Below are 23,941 nucleotides of genomic sequence, written 5' to 3'. Positions count from 1 at the left end.
CCCCCTCCGTTACGGGAGACGACGACGACCTGAATCGACGAAAGGTCCCCTCCTGCAACAATCCAGAACACAAGCGCGCAACTAAATGCGCACGGACAGGTACGGCGGCGGCACGTGTGCACGCCGTCGAGCCTCTTTCAGCGCTGTCTGCTCTGTCAGAAAATCTACAACGCGTGGGCAACCCATTGGTTACGCGAGCTGCCGTCACGCGCGGTGCAGACAGAGGTAGTGAAAGCAAACGAAATGACAGAGCAAGCTTAAAGAGATCCTTTTCGACTTGGAACGAGCGCGGTCAGGGCCACTTCTTATCCAGACGCTCAATTTAAGGAGTTGTTATCCTGCCCTAGCTTGGCATTAGCTTCTTTCTCTTACTTCTTGTCGACGATGTGAGTACGCTTTGAAGACGCGGGCAGGGATGAGACAGGACACACGTAGTGACCCGGGCAGTCTCTTCCCTGTCCGCGTCTTCCAAGCGCATCGACATCGTCGACTTGCAAAACCAACTAGCGTCTCTCATAATCATACGGTTGTTTTGGGACGTTAAAACCCCACATATCAATCAATCAAAACCCACCACTCCAATTATTTGCGCTGAGAAACGTACTTCTCGACCTGCGCTTATTTCCATCACTGGTCCCATGTCCCAACGCCTACAGCAGACGTGCGTGAGTACTTGGTACACAATGCCACGCGCACTGAATGAATGCAGATCAACCGACAGACATGTGCACGCACGAGAAAGCGGTACTTCAGGACGGAAGCAGATAAAGGGTACAACTTTCGCACGCCTCTGAAAATAGCCAGAAATTGACAGCCACGAGCTGCAACCAGGCAAGGACCGAGCATTTCGTTTTATTTGACCGTCAGCTCGTGGCTGGAAAAACGATCTATAAAACGCACGAAGCCCGCCTGTTTGACATAGGTCACCATGCGCATTTATTGGCCTAAACACCACCTCCTATTTGTTTAGTAGACACAACGACATGATCACGGATGACGTATCTCACAGCAAGCAGCCGACTGTACCGTGGTGCATGAGCCTTCCACGTGCGTGTCATTCGACACGATAATTTAAATAGCAGGAACACGACTCGCGGATCAGACTGTCGCAGAGGTTTTCTGCACTTTCGCTAATTGAGTTCAGGCGCGTCTTTCGCGAAGGAGTCAATTTAAAAAAAACGAGAACGAAAAAAAAAAACGTTTCTTGGTATTTCTTATTAGCCCCGAACGTACGGCTAACGGTGAACATCTTGCACCGAAATGGCAAGATATATTTAAACATCGACGTCACCGTAAATTTTCGTGGAGTCTATGTGGCGACCTTTAGTTTGGCTAGTTGGTACATAGAACATAGACTTATCCATAATACCAGCGAACACACACTACAGAATACCAGACATGGGCACGTTACCAGTAAAAAGTAACAGTTTTACAGTTACAGTTACTGAAGCAAAAAAGTAACTCTGTTACAGTTAACGAGTTTCTAAAAGTAACTTGTTACAGCTGCAGTGAAAAAGTAATGTGATTACTTTTTCGTTATTGATCGACCTCCTCTTATTTTTATTTTTTTTTTTGCCAGCGTCTACTGAGGATACAACCTGCGAAGGAGGCAAAACGCCAATCACTTTGTTAAGAGTTGTTGTGTTAACTCGAAGTAGAGCTTTCACAATCGGTTACAAACCCCTTTTAAATGCTTCAGACTTTCAGCAGTTTCATGCTGCTGTTTTCTAGCCACCTGTCAAACGCGACTTGCTCAAAGTCTCAGACGGAGGAATCCTCCACTGGCATACCAAGAAAAGGAATAGAAGCTCAAGTGACAACAAGAATATATATATTCCCCTCCCCCCCCCCGCCCACCCCAAAAAAGAAAGCTGCGGGGGGGAAGGGAGGCGGGGGCACGTGAACTTGGCAAGGTGTTCAGTGGCAACATTATTGATTTACGACATGCAGTTTTACGAATAAACATACCCTCCAGACACACTTCGCTTCAAACCAGCCTGATAGGTCTGTGTCAAATATGTTTACCTTTAGACATGCAGTATACAAGTAAACTCCGAACTCGGTCTTCTGCAGTGAAGGTATTCTTCTTAGCGACCCGTTCTCTTAAACTGCGATGGGAACCGTGGAAAGTCGAAATGTGAAGAGGATATTCTAAAGAATAAAGTTCGACAAAATGCAAAGCGTGTAACGTCAGTTTTTAACGAGCGTGGCTGTTAGATGATTTTTTACAATAACGGAAGTAACTGTAACTGTATTTTTCGTTACAGTTACTCAAAAAAAGAACAGTGTCACACTTACAAGTTACTCAAAATGAAAAGTAACTAGTTACAGTTATAAGTTACTGAAAAAGGTAACTAGTTACCGGTAACGCATTACTTGTAACTAGTTACTGCCCAAGATTGCAGAATACCGAGCGCGGAATAGTTGTACAGTAGAAAAAAAAAGGTAATTTTTAAGGCCTCCTTTGCTTTGTTAGACACAATCCAATGATAATTTTATGTTTGTCCTATGACATTCTGAGCAGTCCTCAATGGTGTGTTCGCTAGCAATCACGTTTGATTGAATATCTGCCACCGCCCTGCGCGAAGCCCCGCCGGGGATGTCGAGTGGCTAAGGTACTCGGCTGCAGACCCACAAGTAGCAGGATCGAATCCCAGCAGCGGCGGCTGCATTTTCAATGGAGGAGAAAATGCTGTAGACCCATGTGCTCAGATTTGGGTGCCCATTAAAGAACCCCACGTGGTCGAAATTTCCGCAGCCCTCCGCTACGGCATCTCTCATAATTATATGGTGTTTTTGGGACATTAAACTCCCCGTATCAATCAACCCTGCGAAAAGAAAGCTACCATTGAAAGAGCCACATGCCCAAACCAGAACGAACCAGACTTCAAACGCAACGTACGAAAGCAAACACAACAGGAAAATTTCTTGATATAGTGCTAGAAACAACGACAACACGTATTATTATTATTATTATTATTATTATTACTACTACTATTATTATTAAAAAATAAATTACAAATATTTGCCAACTGGCTTTCGAAGCAAAGGTGGTGCGAGAAAGAAAAACTACCGAAACACGAGAGAGCGAGTAGAAACTGAGTAGGTCGTGAGGAAAGGGCAACGCGCGATGACGCAAAGACCAGTCTAGGGCGCAGCTGCTCCGTTTTGGCGTTGCCTTCCGGCTTCAAGGTCTCGGGGTGCCGGCTGCGCAACTGTCGCACAGAGAGGGTTACCCGCGCGAAGAAAGCGGAGCACGGCTAGACGAGCGGGCATGCACCCGTGCGTGGCTCGCATATGAGGACGATCGCACCCGCGGTTCTGCTCCACACACCGGAATGTCTCGAGAGGGCGCGCTACTGGTGGCCCATGACGCCACCCTTCCGCGGCACGGCGCTCGTTACATGGATTCCCGGTCGGAGCGAGGGGAAGCATTCCGGGGAGGGTGCCATCAATTCTAGTATACCACACCGATGCTAATGGCTCCTCGCACGTAATCAGTTATATAGGCGGAGTTCTGAACTGCCATTTGGGAAGAGACAAAGTGGGATTAACTGGGCGTACACCGAAACTATATGCTGCATCTATACTTGCGCTAACGACGGTTTGTCAATGTAGATGGCAGCGAGTTTGAGCACAAATACGCACAGCCAGTTTCCGCTACCTGGAAGCGTCTCAGCGCATATTAGAGGATCAAAACAGGTTTAGCCGTTCATTATGCTACCGTTCACCCGCAAGAGCTCTTATGCATTGGGAAAACGTCACTTTGGGGCGCATTACATTAAGCTGCCACGATATCTGCCCCACACCACCACCCCTACCAAGCATACTGAGCTAGCCCCGCCGCGGTGGTCTAGTGGTTAAGGTACTCGGCTGCTGACCCGCAGGTCGCGGGATCCAATCCGGGTTGTGGCGGCTGCATTTCCGATGGAGGCGAAAACGCTGTAGGCCCGTGTGCTCAAATTTGGGTGCACGTTAAAGAACCCCACGTGGTCGAAATTTCCGGAGCCCTTCCTCTACAGCGTCTCTCATAACCTTATGTTGGTTTTAGGACGTTAACCCCATATATCAATCAATCAAGCATACTGGGCTAGAGATAGAGCAGTAAGTCGGCGCGAACCGTGCTTTTAAGCGAATCTTGGAACGACGTGGAACGTGGTTATATCTATCCGTGGGCCACCTTCTATGCGCAAACATACAAAAGTCGTTTGATCATTTCTGCCCATCGACCACCCCGATTCCCGACCTCTCCTCCAAACTGTACTCCATGCCATTTCACTTACAGCTAGGAGTGACCAATCAAACGAATGACGTTGCGCTGACCTTACCAGACCACATCCTAGGCGTACACAGTATACTATGGCGATATAGCTTTTTTTTTTTTAAGACTTAAAGCCGAACGATGGAGATGCTCACGATTACAAAAAAAAAAAAGGACGAGGAATATTAAGGCTGGGGTTTTAAGTCCCAAAACCAGGATATGATAATAAGAAACACAGTAGTGGACGGCTTATAACACTTCGAGCAGTTGGAGTTCTCTAGCATTTTGTTTTGTTATTGGAGTTAAAGTGTATGATCAAATGCCTTAGCATCTTCAACACTTTGTACTGAAACTGCAAACACCTCGATCAATATGATAGCCCTCGTGTTAGCCTTATTATGTTCTCCTCCATTTCGTCCTCCAGCATCGTCATTGTATGATTTGCATAAGCGATTCTCTTGAGCTGTTAGCACAAATACTGAGTGCCACACATGGATCCATCCGACCTTAACACCGAGCGTCGTCGCAGTGGCAGCACGTGAATTGCATCCACAGGTCCAAAAAACCTGATCCGGACACACCTGCGTGGACACGGTCACGCGCAGTCCTTTTACTTTCTCTTTGCACTTTCATCTCCTCTGTTCCGGTAGATGGTGCATAGCCGATGGACGACGCAGTGGGTGTTCTTGTGTCGTCTGCCCGGACACGTTCGCGCTTTTCCCCAAGTTCTCGGCAAAGACCACGACGTCACTGCGGCGAGACGATACGGGACAGCGTATAAACCCGACATGACCGATGGGTCAGGGTCAGCGGGGTTCAGTCTCGCCACTGCGTCGTTGGGGCAGTTTCCATTTTCAGAGAGAGAGAGAGAGAGAGCACTGCCTACGTACTCAACAAGCTGAAATGAGTGGCCCCGGCATTTATCACTATAGGTAAGTCCCACTGTTTCATTACGGTCTTCACTTAATGATTACGTCTGTCCAGAAAGCTTAATTGGTGCTTGCCGTCCGCGTGTTCCGTACTTCAATTTTAGTAGACTGCAGTGAATACTGGGGTGTGCGAAGTTCCCGTGGCACATACGCGCTAGTTATTGCATGGACAAGACGAACGCATTTTGCTTTTGCCGAGCCATATACAGCTTAACCACGAAAAAGTGCCTCTCTTAGGGTTCGTTGAAGCAAGCTCGCGATATATGGTCTATTTATTTATCTATTCATATTTATTTATACGGCCTATGGCGCGAATATGAATAAGGACAGGGGTCCTGCAAACTTGATGAATTAGCCGATCTGTACTGAAGACTTCAGTAAATCTGCCAGCCAAATTTAATGCTAATATTACACTGCATGCAGCAGAAACAATTTCCATCCTAAACTGCCAGGCATCACTCCCTTTCTCCTTCGCAAAGCCACCACCAAAATACACCTGGCAAACGGGTGTCAGCTGGATCTCATTTACGGCGCGCGCCGGCGAACGATCTAGTGCGTTGGACTGCTGATTTTCTGAGGACTAGACAAACTCGTGTGGTTAGACAGGAGGGCACAACGACGGAACAAGTTCTTAGTCAGGTATTGCAACGCGGTAGAGTACAAAGCCATACGCATTTCAATGCAGTAATGCGCAGCTGCCGTATCAACTTCCACCAAACAACAAGTCTTCAGTACATGCAGATGACGTAAGCATGTCACTGTCCCATCACTTTCGCATATTCAACAAACACTACAAAACAGATTAGACCGAGTAGACTGACTTCTTACAAGAAGAGGAATATGGCTCTTGGTACAGTAGACAACTGTACAACTGTTTACAATAGAGGTGGCATGGGTATTTACAGATTCTCCTGCAACGACAGTGCATTCAAATAGTAACAACTCGTCGCTTCTTGGGTGTGGTATTCGACCGGATACTGACATGGTCTTATCGTATCTGCAGACCCTCGAACAAAAAGTGGAGCAGGACCTTCGAATGGCCTGACATCTCTGCAGGACAGAACAGTGCGGCACTACAGAAACGCGGAAGGAATACTCTACATGTCACGCGCATAGTCTTCATGCTGAGTTACTCCTTACTTCTGACTCAAGCACTTCACAGACATCACTTGCTATTGGCAAGGAGCATACGGATATGTCTGAAGTTGTTACGGTCTACTTCTAGTGACTTGGTGTGTGCTGCAGTTCGAAAAACACCCTTGGAAGTACTCCAAGCAAAAGAAACATCCACACATTTATTTAAAATCTTCACGAAGCACGGCATTCATTCTTCACCTGAAGAACAAGCACATCGGAGTGACATGTGCCTTCGGATTGCGTATCATCATTCCGAGCGACAATACCGGCTTTCAAACGATAGTCATGAAGCTACCTTGGAGGCTGCCAGTTTTGAACGTTTATCACCGATATTGAAGGTACACACAAGCAAGGTACATGTATACCTTCGTTCTTCCACTGTTCCTAGCATGAAAATGATAGCATATGATTTGTACAGCCACAAAAGGCACCACGTCAGCTTTTTTGTGTGTACTTTCTATAGACGGTTTCAAGGTCATAATCGTAGTACCCCCCCCCCCCCAAAAAAAAAAAAAAAACTTCCGGTCACCTCATTTAGCAGCTCCTAACTTCGTAACTTAAAGCACGTCCTCAAGTTTTTTTTTTTTTTTTCAAGGGTGAACAAAGTTTCTCTTCAGTTTTCAGATAACAGGAACGTGCGTAAAGTTCCAATGAATCTCGTATCAATCTTATGTAGCTCAAAAGAATATTTATTTGAATGTATATCGCCAAATAACGGAAGAAAAGCCTAGAAATTGAGCGGGCTATTTCCTAAAGCTCTTCTTGCCTACCGATGCTATTAAGGCACATCGGTGGACGAAACCACATGTCATCCAGGGTCTGTGTTTGTAAACAGTGAAAGGGTCTATACCAGAGTGAGACAACTTTCAAAACTGGCAGCGTCCCAGGCGGCTTAATCACAGTCCTTTATAACCCGCTATACTGTTGATCAGAATGATGATACGCCATTCTGAACGCTCATGTCACTGCAGTGTGTTGGTTCACCAGATAAAAGGTGACCGTCGTGCTTCTTGAAGCTACTGCTAAATGGCTGGAAGTGCCTGGAGTCTTAACATCTTTGATTGTTTTTTTTTTAAATTTTACTGTTTAAAGAGCAAACAGCACCCCGTATAATAGATCCCGTACTGAATAAGCTTCAGCCTCTGCACTTTTTATACCAGCGCTTGAAGAAAAGAGGCTGAACAACACATCGCGATTAGTTGTTATTTATGAAGCACATAAATGTATCTGCGATAATTTTGAAGCGAAACGCTGGGTTATGCTATACGCCGTTGGCTGCGCGCTTTGTCGCGTATCATCGGACAATGACCTAACAGCACTTCAATCGAGCCTCCACCTGGTGCAACGCATGGCAAAGACATCTAAACGTTAAAAAGTGCAAATTTATGCAAATCTTCCTACAATGTTCTACTAGTAGCCGCCCACTTTGTCACATTGATGGCTTGGATTAAATGAAGCAACCTCGCGCAAGTATCTAGGCGTTCGTTCCCACGACGCATACATTTTCTGGAAAAACCACGTAAGCTTTGTCGTTAATAATGAGAATCGCCCGTTATGTTAACTACCCCACACCTTTTCAAGGGCACTATCATGTCTTGTGTTATATAAAGCTTTGAAATGTCTAAGCTTGAATATGCAATTCTCTTTGTGGCATGCAAGGAAAAAATGCCTCATAATCAGCGCCAAACCGCAGCGCATGTTTCATTCTACCAAACATTTCCCGCTTTTCAAGTGTGTCATCGATGAAACTCATTTTGAAAATTGACAATCACGCTCTGCGTAGACAAGCCTCTCGTTTATGGCTATCTCGCAAGATATTTGCATAATTCACAACTAAAACTTCTTAATGAGCTATCTTATTTAGCTGGTCGCACTAATGCCCTACCATACAATTGACGTTCTTTTTTTTGTTGTACTGCTTTATTTGCTGGTTCACTAATGCCGAAGACAGCCGAGGAGTAGGATGGGACCACCTATCAACCTCTGTCATCCTTATCGTATGAGTGTACCTGCGTTTACATCAGCTGTCGAAGGTTGTCACGGTACACCAGGCGCTAGCCAATACTATATTGACCCTACATATTCTTTTCAATCACCAGTCCCCTCCGTAACGCTTTCAGGCACTGAAGGTTTCGAATTAGATCACTGAATAAAATTATGTACGTATGACGTCCAAATGATAAAGTTTATGACATGTTTCCGGAGCTGCACTTGATTCCAGAGGGCACGCGACCAGCTAAAGTGTGGCGTTAAGACATTGAATTTTGTTAATGTGAAAGCACCGCCTATGCATAATTTTAGACCTCAAAGTTTCACTGAATTGTTTTTTTTTCTATTTCTTTTTCTTTACCCTTCACCAAAGCGGAAAAAAAAATATAGCCTGAAGACAACGGCGCAACGCAATCCACAGACTATCGTGTCAAACGCTGTTTCCGAGCGCTACACTGCCTCAAAGGTTGACACAAAGAACAGTTGAGCCCCTGATTCAGAAACTATGCAGTCAGGCCCACACGCCTTCCCACGAATACACGTGTTGTTGACGTTGCGCGCGTTCCCTTTTTGTCAGCCGCTGATGCCTTCTTGGCTAGTAAAAGGAGCACCCGAGTTGTTTCTATAATCATATAACATCTCCCGCCTGAATCCTTAAAACAGCGCGCAAACACCCGGTTTTGTAGTGCAGGCGAACGTGCATGTGGCTTCATCTCATTCTCGTCATCGAGGCGACGCGAGCTCCTCGCGGTACAAAATAGAAAAGAAATAACTGATTAGCCTGCGGCGTTGAAGCTACGATTCTCCACAATATACACAGTCGCGACGCTGAACGCAACTGCAATATACCGTAGCTGCGTCGCCAAAAACACTATACCGAGAAAAAAAAACGCGAAAGGCTCTTGAATTCCAATATCAGAGTTGCCAGTTCTGAAAGCTTAATCGAGACAGGGCGCTGGAGAAGGGGGCTCGTTAAAAATGCAAGCCCGGCTTCAGTTAACTCGTCTCGTTTTCATGTTTCGCTTTTTTTACGCGAAACCAGATTTTTGGAATCCCCGCTTCTTTACGCCGCTCTTATAATGTTTCAGTAAAACGCTCGCTTAATCAAACATTTCCCCGTTTACGTTCTTCAGTTGTGCGTCGGGTCGTCCGCTTTCGCAACGTCTCCGTTTACGCTGCCTGCCACGTGTGCAGTGCTCTCGAATGCGGGTCAGTAGCAAAACGTATGCGCTGAACCGATAGAAATAAATTGTACGAGCGACGGCTTGTTTCGTGATCGAAACGATTGAGTCGAGCTTATACTAGGCCGTTGTAGTTAAGTTAAATCAACACAGAAAAAAAGAAAGAAAATGCGATAAAACCTGCTTGTATCGAGGCATGGTTATTTTAGGATACGATGGACTTTTTCATCCCTTATAGGAGCGCGTCTTAGCGTCGTTGAGGAACAAGGAGGGGTGAATGGCAGAAGAGAGCGGAAAGGAGGGGCAACATTCCGAAGGTGACATCGTAGCAAGAAACACACACGACAATATAATAAGACCGGCGGGACTTGGAGCAGACTGTACACCGCAGCAAGTGCGACTATTGTACAAGGGAGTATATATATATTATATATATATAAATGCGAAGAAAAAAAACTGGGTGCAAAGAAAATTTGCCGTGGGCAGCAACCAAACCTGCGACCTTCGAATAACGCGTTCGATGCTCTAACCCTAACCACTGAGCTACCACGGCGGCTATCCCCCCAGCCACTTTATTGGGTATATATGTGAATTTAAAACGTGGTAGTGTCAGTCAGCGCCACCAATAACCATGGCGGCGAGTGTGGCACAGTCTTTATGAGCCTGTTTGACGTCACGTAGCACGTGAACTTATTACAAGCTAGCAGCTGACCAATAGTCCCTCATATAGTTCCTGCCCACGGCAAGTTATATTTTCACCCACTTTTCTTTCTTCACATTTACATTACAATTCGGTCTAATAAATTTCCCTGTACTTTCCTTGGCATTATTGCCTGTTATATCTCCCATATATATATATATATATATATATATTTATATATATATATATATATATATATATATATATATATATATATATATGCGGAGAGCACTAATCTATGTCAGCTAGTGATGAATGATGGTGCGATTCCACATAAATGTCCAATGATTACAAGTTTACTGCCAAGCCCTGTCTGCCTATAACGTCCACTCAAGGATGGTCGGTGGGCGAACCTCCCTTGTTTGGCTGAGCTAGCCACAGCGTTAACGCGTTAGCAAGAACACTACTACTTTGCAGGTTTCCTGCATCAGTGAACAAACTGGACCCTGCATGACACGATAAATGTGAATCGTTCTTACGACACGCGAAGCTTTCGTGAAAAATACATGGCAACAAGCGCTTTCGATGACATAGCCCACACAGTACACATATCAGCCACGCGAGGTTTTCAGTAGCCACGTAGGTCAATTAAATGATATCGTCTGACCTTTTCGGTTGAAACTCACCTTGTGTCACTAGCTCATAGCATTCGTCAGTGCTTTTGTAGTGCGTGAATCCCAAAACATTGTACGCAGAAAGTCGCGCGGGCTCGCGGGCATCTCAAATTGGCCAGCGCAGCGTCACTTGTTTTTGTACGTTTGTTGATAAATGGCAGCACACTGCAAGCGATTTGATTGATATGTGGGGTTTAACGTCCTGAAACCACCATATGATTATGAGAGACGCCGTAGTGGAGGGCTCCGGAAATTTTGACCACCTGGGGTTCTTTAACGTGCACCCAAATCTGAGCACACGGGCCTAACAACATTTCCGCCTCCATCGGAAATGCAGCCGCCGCAGCCGGGATTCGATCCCGCGACCTGCGGGTCAGCAGCCGAGTACCTTAGCCACTAGACCACCACGGCGGGGCAGCACACTGCAAGCGATTTGCATGTTGACGGCTGTCAGAGCGAAATTGGCGAAACGCTCCCCGCGCCCAGATAAAAGTGGTGTTGTTCGTTTTGTCGAAGTCGTTCAGCCGAGGGAATTCCTCAGATTGCTTTCAGCAGTGATGTTGAAAGAAACCATCTTGACGACGAGTAATTTTCGCTGGACGTAGCAGGCTGTGAACGCCCCTATAGAGTGACAGCAACGATGAACGAACTCCCGAGAAGCGAGTTGCACTTCTCGTCCACTCGTGCTTTAATGGGTTTTCACGCTCGTAGGTCACTTTGATTCTATTTAATGTGCAATATATTTCAGCGAGGTCAAACTAAAAAATCTTAGTTTTTCTTGCGCATTGCATGTAGCGCAATCACTGTGGATATTATGGAGCATTGTATGTGCCCAACACGCTCGAGCTCGACCAGCGAAGCGAAATGGCTGAAGCGATAAAACGCGCAGTTGCTCGGCTACAATTCACGCCTCTCTGCTAACTTCTCCTGTACTAGCGCTACCTTCCAAACGGCGCGTTGTTCTTAAACGAATTCTCGCAATTCCGAAATTTTGAAAAAGCGTACGTCTGTACTGTTTACAATATTCGTAGTTCGATTGCGCTAATCGAATCTGCAACATCCGAGTGCAGTGAATGGCGTACGGCTAGAGTCTGAGCACGACAGTGACACAAGTGCTACTTAATGGGATGTTAAATGCTTGTGTTCCATTGAAGAAGCAACTCCGCGTTTCTGGCAGCGCAAGTAACGACGACGGCGTAATATGTTTGCAAACCATCAGCCCGTCAAACATTCGCTCCCGTGAAGCAGCGATGGCGTTAATCGCTATATAACAGCCTACTATTGCGGTATGTACCAAGCCTGCCTGATGGATTTAATGCGGTAAATCCGTCAGGCAAGCTCAGTATATACGACCTCGAAATGCCGTTGAGTTCGGACGTCACTTCCAGTTCGTGCAGTTTTCTGTAGCACGCCCAGGATTTCGTAAAGCGTCGCTCGTGCAAAGTAACGGAGCTGAAATATATCCTTTCACAGCACGGCAAATAATCAGGTGGCGAGCTTTTATGACTTTCCTGGCTGCGGCGGCTGCATTTACGATGGAGGCGAAGATGCTGTGTGCTCAGATTTGGGAGCACGATAAAGAGCCTCAGGCAGTCGCAATTACAGCAGTCCTCCACTGTGGCGTCTCTCAGGGCCACATAGTGGTTTTAGAATGTTAAACCCCACATATTTTTATATTATTAGTTTGCATGGTTTCAGAAAGTATCTTGGTCTCATATACATTTTACTGCAGCTCATGACTTTATCCGGCGAAAGTCGCACGGTGCGTAGGTGCGAACATCTGTTCCCATGCTAGCAAACAGGTTGACCCTGTTGAGGGCGTCGTCTTGAATAGTACAGTGCGCCACCTATAGTTCGTGGGCATTGCGAATACTGTGTCGTGTGTTAGCGCTGTCTGTTGATGCTCAATATACAGCGCTAGCACCGACAAACACCGGTTAGCTCAAGTTCGAACCCTTTTAAAGTTCTGAGGATTAGCAGAATCCCTACTACTACTAATCCCCCCTACTACTAAGCGAAACGGGTGAGCATCCGGTGGCACTGGAAATCCAACCCAGTACTTGTGGCACCGTTGGCGGACGCTCCCCTCCTTCACCATACATGCGGCTTGAACCAATACAGCCGAAAAACACGAAAGGGCCCCGGATAGAATCTGTATCCGTTCCCTGTATACCTTTTACCGCGCATCGATTCACAAGTTACGTATTGTTACGTGGCAATAACAATACTCAATCGCAAGCCACATGTAGCCCAGCTCACAGCCGAACGCCCGTGTTGCGTGGTCTTCACTAACATTCTCAGTGCATAGTGGGACGGATCCAAAAAGGCCCCGAGAAGGGAGTTGAAGACCACGCGAACATTCGGCTTTAGCTGTTGCGAATACAGAAAAGCTGCGAACTTGAGAGAAAGACAGCGAGGCCCATCCCTCTTTCTCTCAAGTGCTCGGCGGTCGGTTTGAATCCACGTACGCTTATTATGCTTTATTGATGGAAGCAAAGAAAAAAAAAGACGACTGTAGATAGAAATGAGTGTCTGTGACGGTGTACGGCGCAGTGCTCCTGCTGTAACCGGACGAGGTTCGAAGGTGTTATCGGGCACTGACGCAAAAGTAACACAAAAGTAAAACCTTGCGGGAACTGGCGCTTGTGAGGCAGTCCTGTCTCCTCCTATATTTGCACGCTGCAGTTTGACAGTATATAGCTTGTTTAGCATCATTTCGTAATTTGAATAGCTTTCGCTTTACTAACTTATTATTCGCAGCCATAAGCCTCGTTTTTTTCTTTTACTCCTACTACTAACAAGAACTTCATAAATATATCAGTGGCAATCGGTTTGCAATAGAGGGGTGGGGGTGGAGGGGTTGATATGACATCAAATCCCGGCTGTGGCGGCCGCATTTCCGATGGAGGCGGAAATGGTGTAGGCCCGTGTGCTCAAATTTGGGTGCACGTTACAGAACCCAAGGTGGTCTAAATTTCCGGAGCCCTCCACTACGGCGTCTCTCATAATCATATGGTGGTTTTGGGACGTTAAGCCCCACAAATCAATCAATCAAAGCAACGCGGACCACTTCGATAGCGCAATGCCTAGTAGCGGCCCGATTTGCGGCGTCCGAGAAGGCCTGCGGCTCAGCGAAATCGAACATGGCACGATGACGTTTATCGCGTTCGTGCTTTCGTCACATTTAAACAAAAAGGAATCCAGTGACACGAGTCACGCCACGCTCAGTTAATGGAAACGTTAGTCGTGCGAGCGATGCAGCTTGGCGCGCACGCCAGGTCTTACGTTATCAGCATACAGCAGCTGCTTGAAGAAAGGGCGATTGACTCGAAAACACATACGTATAGGTGTGTATACGTTGGCTACAGTAATGGACCACTTCCGTTCGGCCACTAATTATTGGAAACACGCGACGCACACAAGACGCGCGATGGTCATTACATGGCACGCGGGCAAACTATTAGTTAATCATATGTTCCTGTAATAGTTCGCACGTGGCGCTACAAAATAAATATACTATATAGGGATCGAATTTAGTGTTTGCCGTTCGCCAGGACCCTCCGCTACTGATATTTGTTAATAATGTGTGCGACATTGGGACTGACTAACATTCGCTCTTTGCATCGACATTGGCATGAAAAGGGGTATCGTAAAATGGAGCCTATACTGACCGAGCGTATACAGACTTGGGCTGGTCAGTTCGGTACATTCAATGAGGCCATAGCGCTGGAAAGACAAGGACGTCCTGTCGTCTTCTTCCGTCCCTGTCTTTTCGGCACATTGATTGGACGTACCTGTTTGTTTACTAACAGAGACTATGGGAGAACGAATGCACGCCCACACAGACGGGAGAGGCGCTGTATACCACTTATGTGCGTGTATTTCTATACTCGGCTGCGTTCGAGCAGGGCGCGCGCATGTTTAAATCGCAACGCTAAAGCCGGTTCCCGCTGAACTCGAGTCCGCTTGATGATGATGGTGATATCCTCTTGCTAATGGTGCGAGGGGATATCATCGTGGGATGCAGTGAGACTACAATTTCGGTTTCAATGTCGTCGTCATGAGAAGCAGCAGCTTAAGACCGGAGAAATCTCTAGAGGATCTTCCGATTGCACCGGTCTCACGCGCCTGCAAATATGCTGATTTCACCGCACGCCACCTTATCACTGACCGTCCTCGTTTCCATTCCCTCCTTTAGTTGGCAGTTGTTCCGTTACTCTGAACGACCACAGGTTATCTCATCCTACACGCGCGATAACACAAGCTACCCAGCACTTACCTAGAGATTTATCATTGCTCTTAATATTAAGCAGCATATCAGGCACCCTCATTTGATATCAGCCTAGGGAGCACGCCAAAAAAATTAACTCAAAGAGATGACAAGTATGCGCACCTGGTTGCGCATGCTATATATTGTGTGGCTGCGACGCACGACCGCTCAGACAAAGGTTCTAGGCAGAAGCACAAGAAAGACCGCAAGTGAAGAGTTGGAGGCGTTTTACATAGAGAAGGGTAAACGCCGTTGTGTAAGCGTTCCTTCGCTATCTTTCTTTTTGCAGCGAAATTCATTTTGTCCACTCTCGGCTGTGACGAGGACGAAGGGAAAAAAAGATATCTTTATAGTTTGTGCCGTTGACTTGCCTAATGTTAATGAGCACATGTGCCACGTGTTGCATATATACTCAAGCATTCATGCGATGAATAAATGCTTGTAAGTGGGCGCTGTATATGCGTTTGGTGCCTACGTGTATGGGTTTGTGCGTGCGTGAATGTGCCGTGTGTTTGCGCTCTTAATTATCATCACGTCATAGCGCATTTACCCCTTATCGCTCATCGTATACTTGCCCCGATCTAAGTGTCACATTCCTCGCACGGAATTCCTCGAAAAATAAGGGGCGGCCTAATCCCATGGGATTGACAAATACCTAACGAAATTGTAGGAAGCGGGAAGGGGTGGCAATATTTTCAGATTTTCTCCAATACGAAAACGCCTAGTACGGTAAAGAACGGCTTCGATATAGCAAACGAAATGTGCAGCATCGTGCGATTATATTAGCGCTAACCAAAAACAAAACCATAACGCTTATCAAAGAGTGAATAATCTCTAGATAAGCGCGGTTATCATACAGGCTTTAATGTCAACATCCTTCAACGACGGGCTGTCTGAAAGAGCATTAATAATTTCCACTATACTGTCACCGCCACACCTGACTCTCGTTCAGTGAAAAAAAAAAATGAGAGTTGTGTTCCGTCGACGAGATTAACGCTTTTCCCTTAGCGTTAAAGCATCTACCTTGAATCGTCTTTGTAGCAATTTGGCCATGGGGCGTGTTTTCTCAGTCGCAAACCCACAGCCTCCTATATGTCGTACGACGTGGAAATCGTCAGTTGTCACAAGACAAACTTTTTTTAGAGGGCGAAGCTCCTTGTGGCGTGGCTTATGCGTCCCCCGCCGTTTTCGTTGTGCGTAAGCGTCGGTGGCACATACCCGAGAGAGCGGGTATGTGCCACGGGAAAGGAGAGAGACGATCGCGATGAAAATATGCGAGATGGCGGTGTTCGCTAGATGGACGGACGGACGGACAGACGCACGAGTGGACGCACGGACGGACGCTTTTCCCCACTAACCATCATTCACTCCATGAATAAGCTGTGATTTTTTTTCATTTCTCAACAGTCATTACGATTAATAAACAATTAACAGAAGTAATTATTCTTTTCCTTTGGAAGCTGTTGGACAAAACGTAATGTGGTAGCTCCTGTTATACTGCAGCGGGCTAATTAGGCGGGATGGTATATAGGCGTGTGCTACGATGTTGCTTCGGATTCGCGGAGGAGAGTTAGAAAATGACCGGATCTAGATCTGGCTATATTCACTGCCGCTGTACTATTCGGAGACCCCCTATACCAGTGAAAACGCGAGTGAAATTGAGAAAAGAAAACAGCTACCTTACACACCGATTCAATTCCACGCCACTGGGACAGCCTTGCACAATAGTACGTCATTGGGGAAATTATACGCTCGCGTCGTGCGACCTCCGGTGTCCCACTCTGGCCGAGACATTGATAAAGTTGTGCAAACTTTCGTTCCTCAATTTTTAATTTACAAACGATAATATTGCGTAATCAGTTCGGGCCGTTTTATTTAACGAGCTTGGCCATAAGCAAGAAACAAAGAAGAGAGAAAACACGCAAAGCCGTCGGAGAAGCTGATTGAAAATGGAGATCTTACTCAACTTAGCGTCCTTTCGTACGTTTCGCGATGCGTACGTGCTAATAATTTTCGTTCTTTTGATTTGTTTTCTCTTTTTGACGCATCAAATACTGTAGCGAGTAAAAACGTGGAGGATAGAAAAGCGGAGCCTCGGGGTCGAACTTAAAAACGAGTTCTTTGACTACAATATGGAGTAGCTAAGGGGCAAGCATATGTTTTATCATTCACGCTGGCTAGAGCAGATGGGCTATTGAGGAGAGAAAAACAAAAATTCACAGCATATCCACGGAGTGAATGATGATGAGTGGGGCGCAGCGTCCGTCCGTCTATCTGTCCGTTACCTATACGAAAACCACTAACGCCACGTAGCGATGTTATTTGAAGCACATATACACAACGCCATCTAGTGAGCAATTTTTAAAAGTACTGCTGCCACTATTATTACTACTACTACTACTACTACTACAACTACTTCTACTACTACTACTGATGAGGGAGAGATCCACACCCTACGGAGCCTCGCTTCTAAAAGAACAAGAGGGGAACGTAGAAGTCGCTTGTAAAGGCCGTCGTCTGCAGCCATTTATACTGCTACCGTTCACATATGTGAACACGTAAGAAGCAATAACTTCCATAACGCTATCAACGTTTACTGCACGAGAAAACTTTATTGTAAAGAAAGACGGGATAGGGTTTGTGCTCTGGCTCAAGCACCAGCGCTCAGACCACGTAATGTTACGGACGTCTCGAAACGCGAAAGGGTCGAAAAGTAGACCGAGTAAGCCCGCAGCACTGGAATTGCCTGAACGCCGCTGACAGGTTATGGCATCAACCTTTAAATGAAGCGAGCGGATCCGCGGTAAGTGGTGTGTTTTATACTTTCACATTTAGGAACTCAAAATTAACTCCCTACTGATCGCAGTGCGACTTTTTAGCTTGGGCTGCTGACACATGAGTGACACCATGCAGCGTCGTATGTACGAATCAATCGGAGATGGTAGGGAGAAAGAGGTGTATACGTGAACTATTTGTGCCTAAATATTCGTTGTCTACAATATGGCAGTACGGGGCCAGATCTCGGTGCGCGTGTGAGGGTGTTCATATTTCAGCTATTTCGGGGCTTTTGCTTGCCATGCGTCATCTAGCGACAAAGTCGTTGTAAACGGCTCATTTATAGAGATCAAGTTAGGCTAGCTTTTTTGGTTCTCCCCAAATGTATCTATAATTCACTCTTCAAAAAGGGCGGTGCTACTTACTGACTTTGAGGTAGTAAATTGTCACAACATTCACTACCTAAGTAGTAACGACAGGTACTAAACAAGTCATTTACTACCTCTGGTTGCATCTAAGGTACTAAACGTCTGTGGCCTAGTACCTGAAGTTACTACTAAGGTAGTGAATGTTGCGACAATTTACTACCTCAAACTTAGTATAGCACTGCCTTTTTTATGAGTGTAGCTAGCGCTGAATGCACATTTAAAGGGCCCCTAAAGAGAAAAACGACTACACTTTAAAAATAACGAAAGCGCCAATGTTAACAGCAAGAGGGCGCGCTTGGTTATCGAGAAAGCACATAATACAAAAATACAGGGGGCGATGCTACACTGAAGTTCCCGCACCAGCACGCCCTCAAGTCACAGATTTCGACGGCGCCTGCAAAAACCTACGGAATCGTTTGTCACAGGAAATCATTTGAATTGTACTCTAAGGAACACGACACCGAAATATAACAAGGTTCAGAAAATATCACTCAACCAACCTGGCCGAAATGACACTGAAATTCGGGGCGTCAAAACACTTGACGCACTGAAGTTGCGGTGCGAAATTCAAATTGAAAAGATTCGCCGTCATTTCCTGCTCTAATATTAACCTGTGATGGCGATGTCAATGACTATAGAGTTCTCAAAGAAGAATGTGTCTATCTAAACAGACTCAACGCTTCACTTCAGCGTCCCTTTCAATCATCAATCGCCGAGAATATTTGGGTCTGAGCACATATCGTAGTTAACAAGATATTGTCAGTAAACTTAAAAGCACTTATCTATATCGGTATGGGATATGTTTCAAGCTTTACGAGACGCTTCATATTTGAAATACGCGGTGGTTTACTTTCTTCAATAGCCGACACACTGTTTCAACGCTACGAGCGCTTTCTTAATATTCCCCGCGATAGGCTCTAAACAAACGGTCTGCTCCCTTTTTTTTGTTAAGAGAGATAAAAGCGAACAAACATACTGCGGGCATCCATTATACCTACACGTTACGTCATAATACATAATACGAACAAAAACAAGGCACTCGGCGACACGTCTAAAAAAACAAAAAAAAAACGCCGGCCAGCGCACGGGGACTTCTATAATGTTCAAAACATTTTTCCATAAGGCGTACGCGCGAGGCCACGTACGACATTCACGCAACGTCTCCAATAAGACAGCATTCGAGTTGTTTTTCAGGACCCGCTGAGGGCCTATCGCTTGGTCGTTACTTTCTTCCGGCAGAAGCCGGTTCGAGCAACCCCCACCCAACTTTTTTTTTTTCTTTACTCCCCGTCAAGCCAGTCTCTCGGCACGAGAAGTCGCGCAAAAGTTTCGTCGCTGTTCATCCCCACAGTCGCGAACAAATAACGACGCTTGCCAGCCTACCCACCCACCCAAGTTTTCTGAGCGATTGACCGATGCTGCAATGGGGTGACATCATTACGATAACACGTTGCGCTCCAGTGCACGCACGCAGGACGGAGGCGACATGCGCAAGACGTGCATGTTTCCTTCGCAGCTGCGTGTGTGACATTCGGCATCGAACAGCAACCGGTAAGGCGTCAAAAGAGGCGACAAGACGAGGGCACACAGTGCGTGCGCACGATGATTAACGGCGATGCGAGCTCTTCTCCGATGAGCCGGAAACAAGCCAGTGAAAAGAGCTGCGAAAAGCAAGTGGTGAACATTTCAGAGGTTGTGCACAGCTGAACAGGCTGCTGTAACCGCGTCGCACATCGCGAAAGCGCTCTAGATGATTCACCCACCCCAATCTGCGTGGAAATCGCAGCGCAACTGACTCAAACGCCATCGTCAGACTGTTGTCTTGGGGGACGCGTTTATTTTCCTTTCCTCTTTGTTTTAGTGCGAAGGAACTGACTGTGGTTGGCTTACGCGTAGTTCGTATGGAGACAAGCGCAGTACGCCTGAGGGCGCACGTTGTCGGGTGTCTCACAATACGCAAGCAACTACTCAAGAACGCCACGGGAGACGGCGCAGCGGGAAATAAAGAGCGCGATAAGGAGACGACCGCGGGTTCACAGGAAATACTCAGACTCACCGTTTTCTCAACAACGCATCCACGAACGCGCGTTGGGCACCCGGGCTCTGACGCAAACTTGGGCCGATGCCGGGCTCTGGCGCAGCCTCCGATTCGAAAGTCAGACAAGGAAAACCGTTCACGACGGTACGGACAGAGACGAGGCGCCGAGAGGCGGACGGCGTCGGCTTCTTTTTGCTCGACCGCGGCACCACGAAGCTCGATGGGCTCGGCGGAGGTGCCAATCGTGCCAGGCTCAGTTCCTCGCAGGCTTCGCAGCAGTAAATAACGCTGGCGTGCGCTGTTCTCGTGTCCAGCCCTACTCGCCTCGACGTTGGTGCTTGCTCCAAGTTAGGCGTCAACGACGGTCCCGGAGGCACACACGCACAGCACACGTACTACACGGAGAGAATCGGTTCCAACGTGGCCAGCAGGCGTCGGGCGCTGCACGCGGCTTGCTGCTGCCCAAGCGGCGGCGGTGTCTTGCTTGGGGAAGTTGAGAGCGTGGGGAGAGCGGCAGTCGTTGAGGACGTTCTCCGCGAGGGGCGCCGTCATCGAGGCCGCTGTCTGACGTCATCAGCGCGGGGCCTGCTGCCTCTACGCCTGCATGGCTGTCTGCTGCCCACTCCGGTCCTTTTGTTGAGGTTTTTTTCATTTCCGTCAGCCGCGCAGTACCTAGCGGGGCCCCTCTCTCCTACCCTGGAGACCTCCATCGGCGTGTGGAGAGATGTAGACCACTGATGGTCGAAGTGGCGCTGGCTCTGCGGAACCTTTGAGGTTTTTTCCAGGGCGCTGCCATGGCAAAGAGGCCCGACCTATTGCAGGTCGTGTGCTCGGCCTGTTCGCGTAAGTGGCTCTATAATAGGGTGTTTTAGCAATGCTGGTTTACTGGAATTACTGACGCTAATAGTGTACCGCCATGGTGGGCACGCCTAGTTTTTGTTTGCGATACTACTCTTAACCATCTTGGTTACCTCATCCCTCTTTACCATTCTATCCCCCGTACTCCTTCCGCAGTGCAGGGTAGAAACTGGAAATTCTCCTGGTTAACCTCTCTGCCCTGCACTTTCGTTCTTATTATATACATTAACAACATTGTTAACATCGTCGAAGGAGGTGTCCAGATTTGATTATTTGCTGGTGATTGTGTGCTTTTTGAAGACATTAATTCTATCAATGACCAAATTAGCTTACATAGTAGTTTAAATAATACCTTGAATGGCGCATGCACTGAGGAATGACACTAAACACAGACAAAAGCGTACTAATGCGAATGACACACCAGAAATCATCTTTGCTTCATGCGTAAAAATTAGGTTCATCCCTACTGCATGAAGTAACCTAAGACAAGTATCTAGGAGTCACCTTTAACAGCGCGTTAACATGGAATGACCCCATTAGTCATACTTGCACGTCAGCCTTCAGAAAATTATGCCTCCTGAGGAACAAACTTAAAAAAAGCAGCATCCGACGTAAAACTGCTATGCTATGACACATTAATCAGAGCTAAACTAGAATATGCCCGTATCTTTTGGGATCCGTATACTGAAACTAATAGTAATAACCTCGAGAGAGTGCAGCGAAAGGCCGTTGGATTTATATTTAACAAATTCTCAAGGCAGGATTCAACCCCAGAATTTATTTGGGCTAACCACAATGAACCACTCGAGATGAGAAGACAAAAGCACAGACTGGGATTTCTTAAACTGTGCTGGTTAACTACTCTGTTTCCAACGTAATAACTAGAGATGAAGTCTTGTTATGTGTTGTGCCATTCCCAAGCACCTGTTTAATTATTGCATATGAGTGCTTTTGCGCATGCAAAATGTTCCTTTGTGGTCATGTAGAAACAAAGCCATGTCCTACAAATGCTGATTTATTACACAGTATTCTTCAGGGACAAGCAGATATGAAGGCTGAAGTGCTGTTGTTAAAATAGACGAACGAACAAGTCATACGTGACATCGACTTGCGATTTCGAGCGATCGAAGACAAACTACGGGAATGGAAAGAAAAATCACCGGAAGTTAGAGCTCTTTAATGTACTGCAGTTTCGTTTAAAACTATGCTGTCTTGGTAGAGTTCCAAGCTAACTGATCTTGAAGACCGAAGCTGTCGGGTAAACGTTATTGTGCATGGTACTCTCGACTACACAAATGAAAATGACACCTCCCTTCGATCTGTCGTTGTGACCGATATGTTCTAGAAAAAATAGGGAGTAAGTTGCAAGTCGATTGGCCGCACCCTCTTGACCGGCAAGGTAGTCATAGGCCTGCCATTGCATATATTCAAGATTATCAAGAGAAACAAAAAGTCTTAACGAATTCAAATTAACTGAAGGGCTCCAGTATTTATGTACAAAATGACTATAGCCAGTGCACGCTGCCCAAGCTCTGCCTGCTTTGGGAAAGTGCAAAAGCTGAACGTTGGAAACGAGTGACTCTTATTCATTGTAAAATTAAAATTGATGACAAACTTTTCGCGAAGAATGAAGCAAATAATAAGCGTGCAGCTCTTCATCCACGAGCTACAGGCTCTGATTAACCCTCTCTGCAGTCTTCTTCCAAATATTTGAAAGTGCTGAACGTAAACGTGCAAAGCTTGTCTAATAAAGTACGCGAGCTAGTACCTTCGGCTCACTTACGACTCTTACAATAATCACAGAAACCTAGCTACACGAAGGCATAGCTGATTCCGTACTAATTCTTCTTCCATATCAAATTTGCAGACATGACCGGCCGAAAAGAGGTGGTCGTGTAGCAATATATTGCTACACGACCACCTCTTTGCTACACGACCACCTTTGAGAACTATAGTTCTCAAAGATGACATTAGTGCTCAGCTCCTTCAACAAATTCATAAGCACGAAAGATTATTCCTTAAAGTCAGCTGCTGGAGCTACTTCACCGTGTGTGCCGTCTACAGGAAACCCTATTGTACACACGATTATCTGATTAAGCTTTATTACCACACGTGTGCGTTCAAACATGATCGTTTGATTCTTGCAGGCGATATTAACTTGACGAGTATTGACTGGCACGTTCCCGGCGATGGGTCTGATTTAACTATGTTGAACCCTCTCGCTGACATTGCCCTGATGTGTGATCTTGTACAGGTTGTTGATGAGTGCACCGGAGAGGCTGGAAACGCCCGTTCTATACTCGGCCCCATCTTTCTAAATTACAATGTTTAAAAATACACAATCTCTATGGAAGATAGCATCTCCGACTATAAAGCCGTGCTTTTATCCTTTGGTACACTGACAAAAAAAGTACCGCGACAAGAGACCAGAGATGTCATTAAGTATTACTAGATGGCGGATTACCAGGACATTTTGGGTTATCTGTGGTTATTATGCGATAATCTCTCTGGTAATGTGTCGACAACTTGGAATTAAATAATAGTTGCTATACACTACTGCATTGATAAGTTTGCGCCAAGTAAACGTGTTAGAAAAAAAAAGCAGAAATAACCCATGGGTCATGAAAGACATCATACATTTGCACCGCGAGCTAAAACGTGCTAAAAAGAAGAATAAAAACCACTGCAGACTTATCTCATTGAAAGCCCAGCTTGCAACTCGGCTAAGCTAAGCAAGGGCCAGATATTTCAACCATTCGCT

General features: G+C 46.3%; 1 protein-coding gene across 3 annotated transcripts in view; it reads right to left on the bottom strand.

The window, feature by feature from the left end:
* LOC119161099 (phosphatidylcholine:ceramide cholinephosphotransferase 2) overlaps window positions 1-20,815 on the bottom strand; it is a 294,133-nt gene extending 273,318 nt beyond the window's left edge. For 2 of the 3 annotated variants that reach the window (XM_037413434.2, XM_037413435.2), the window contains exon 1: window positions 20,341-20,814. The gene's annotated coding sequence lies outside the window, so the exon portion shown is untranslated. Of the gene's footprint in view, window positions 1-20,340 lie in introns of all 3 variants that reach the window. The other variant, XM_075879920.1, reaches the window with a different exon arrangement.
* Window positions 20,816-23,941: the final 3,126 nt, after the last annotated feature.

Source organism: Rhipicephalus microplus, chromosome X (assembly GCF_043290135.1).
Source record: "Rhipicephalus microplus isolate Deutch F79 chromosome X, USDA_Rmic, whole genome shotgun sequence".
Lineage (NCBI taxonomy): Eukaryota > Metazoa > Arthropoda > Arachnida > Ixodida > Ixodidae > Rhipicephalus > Rhipicephalus microplus.
Note: the sequence above shows the minus strand (reverse complement) of the source record. Positions and strands in the feature narration are given on the sequence as shown.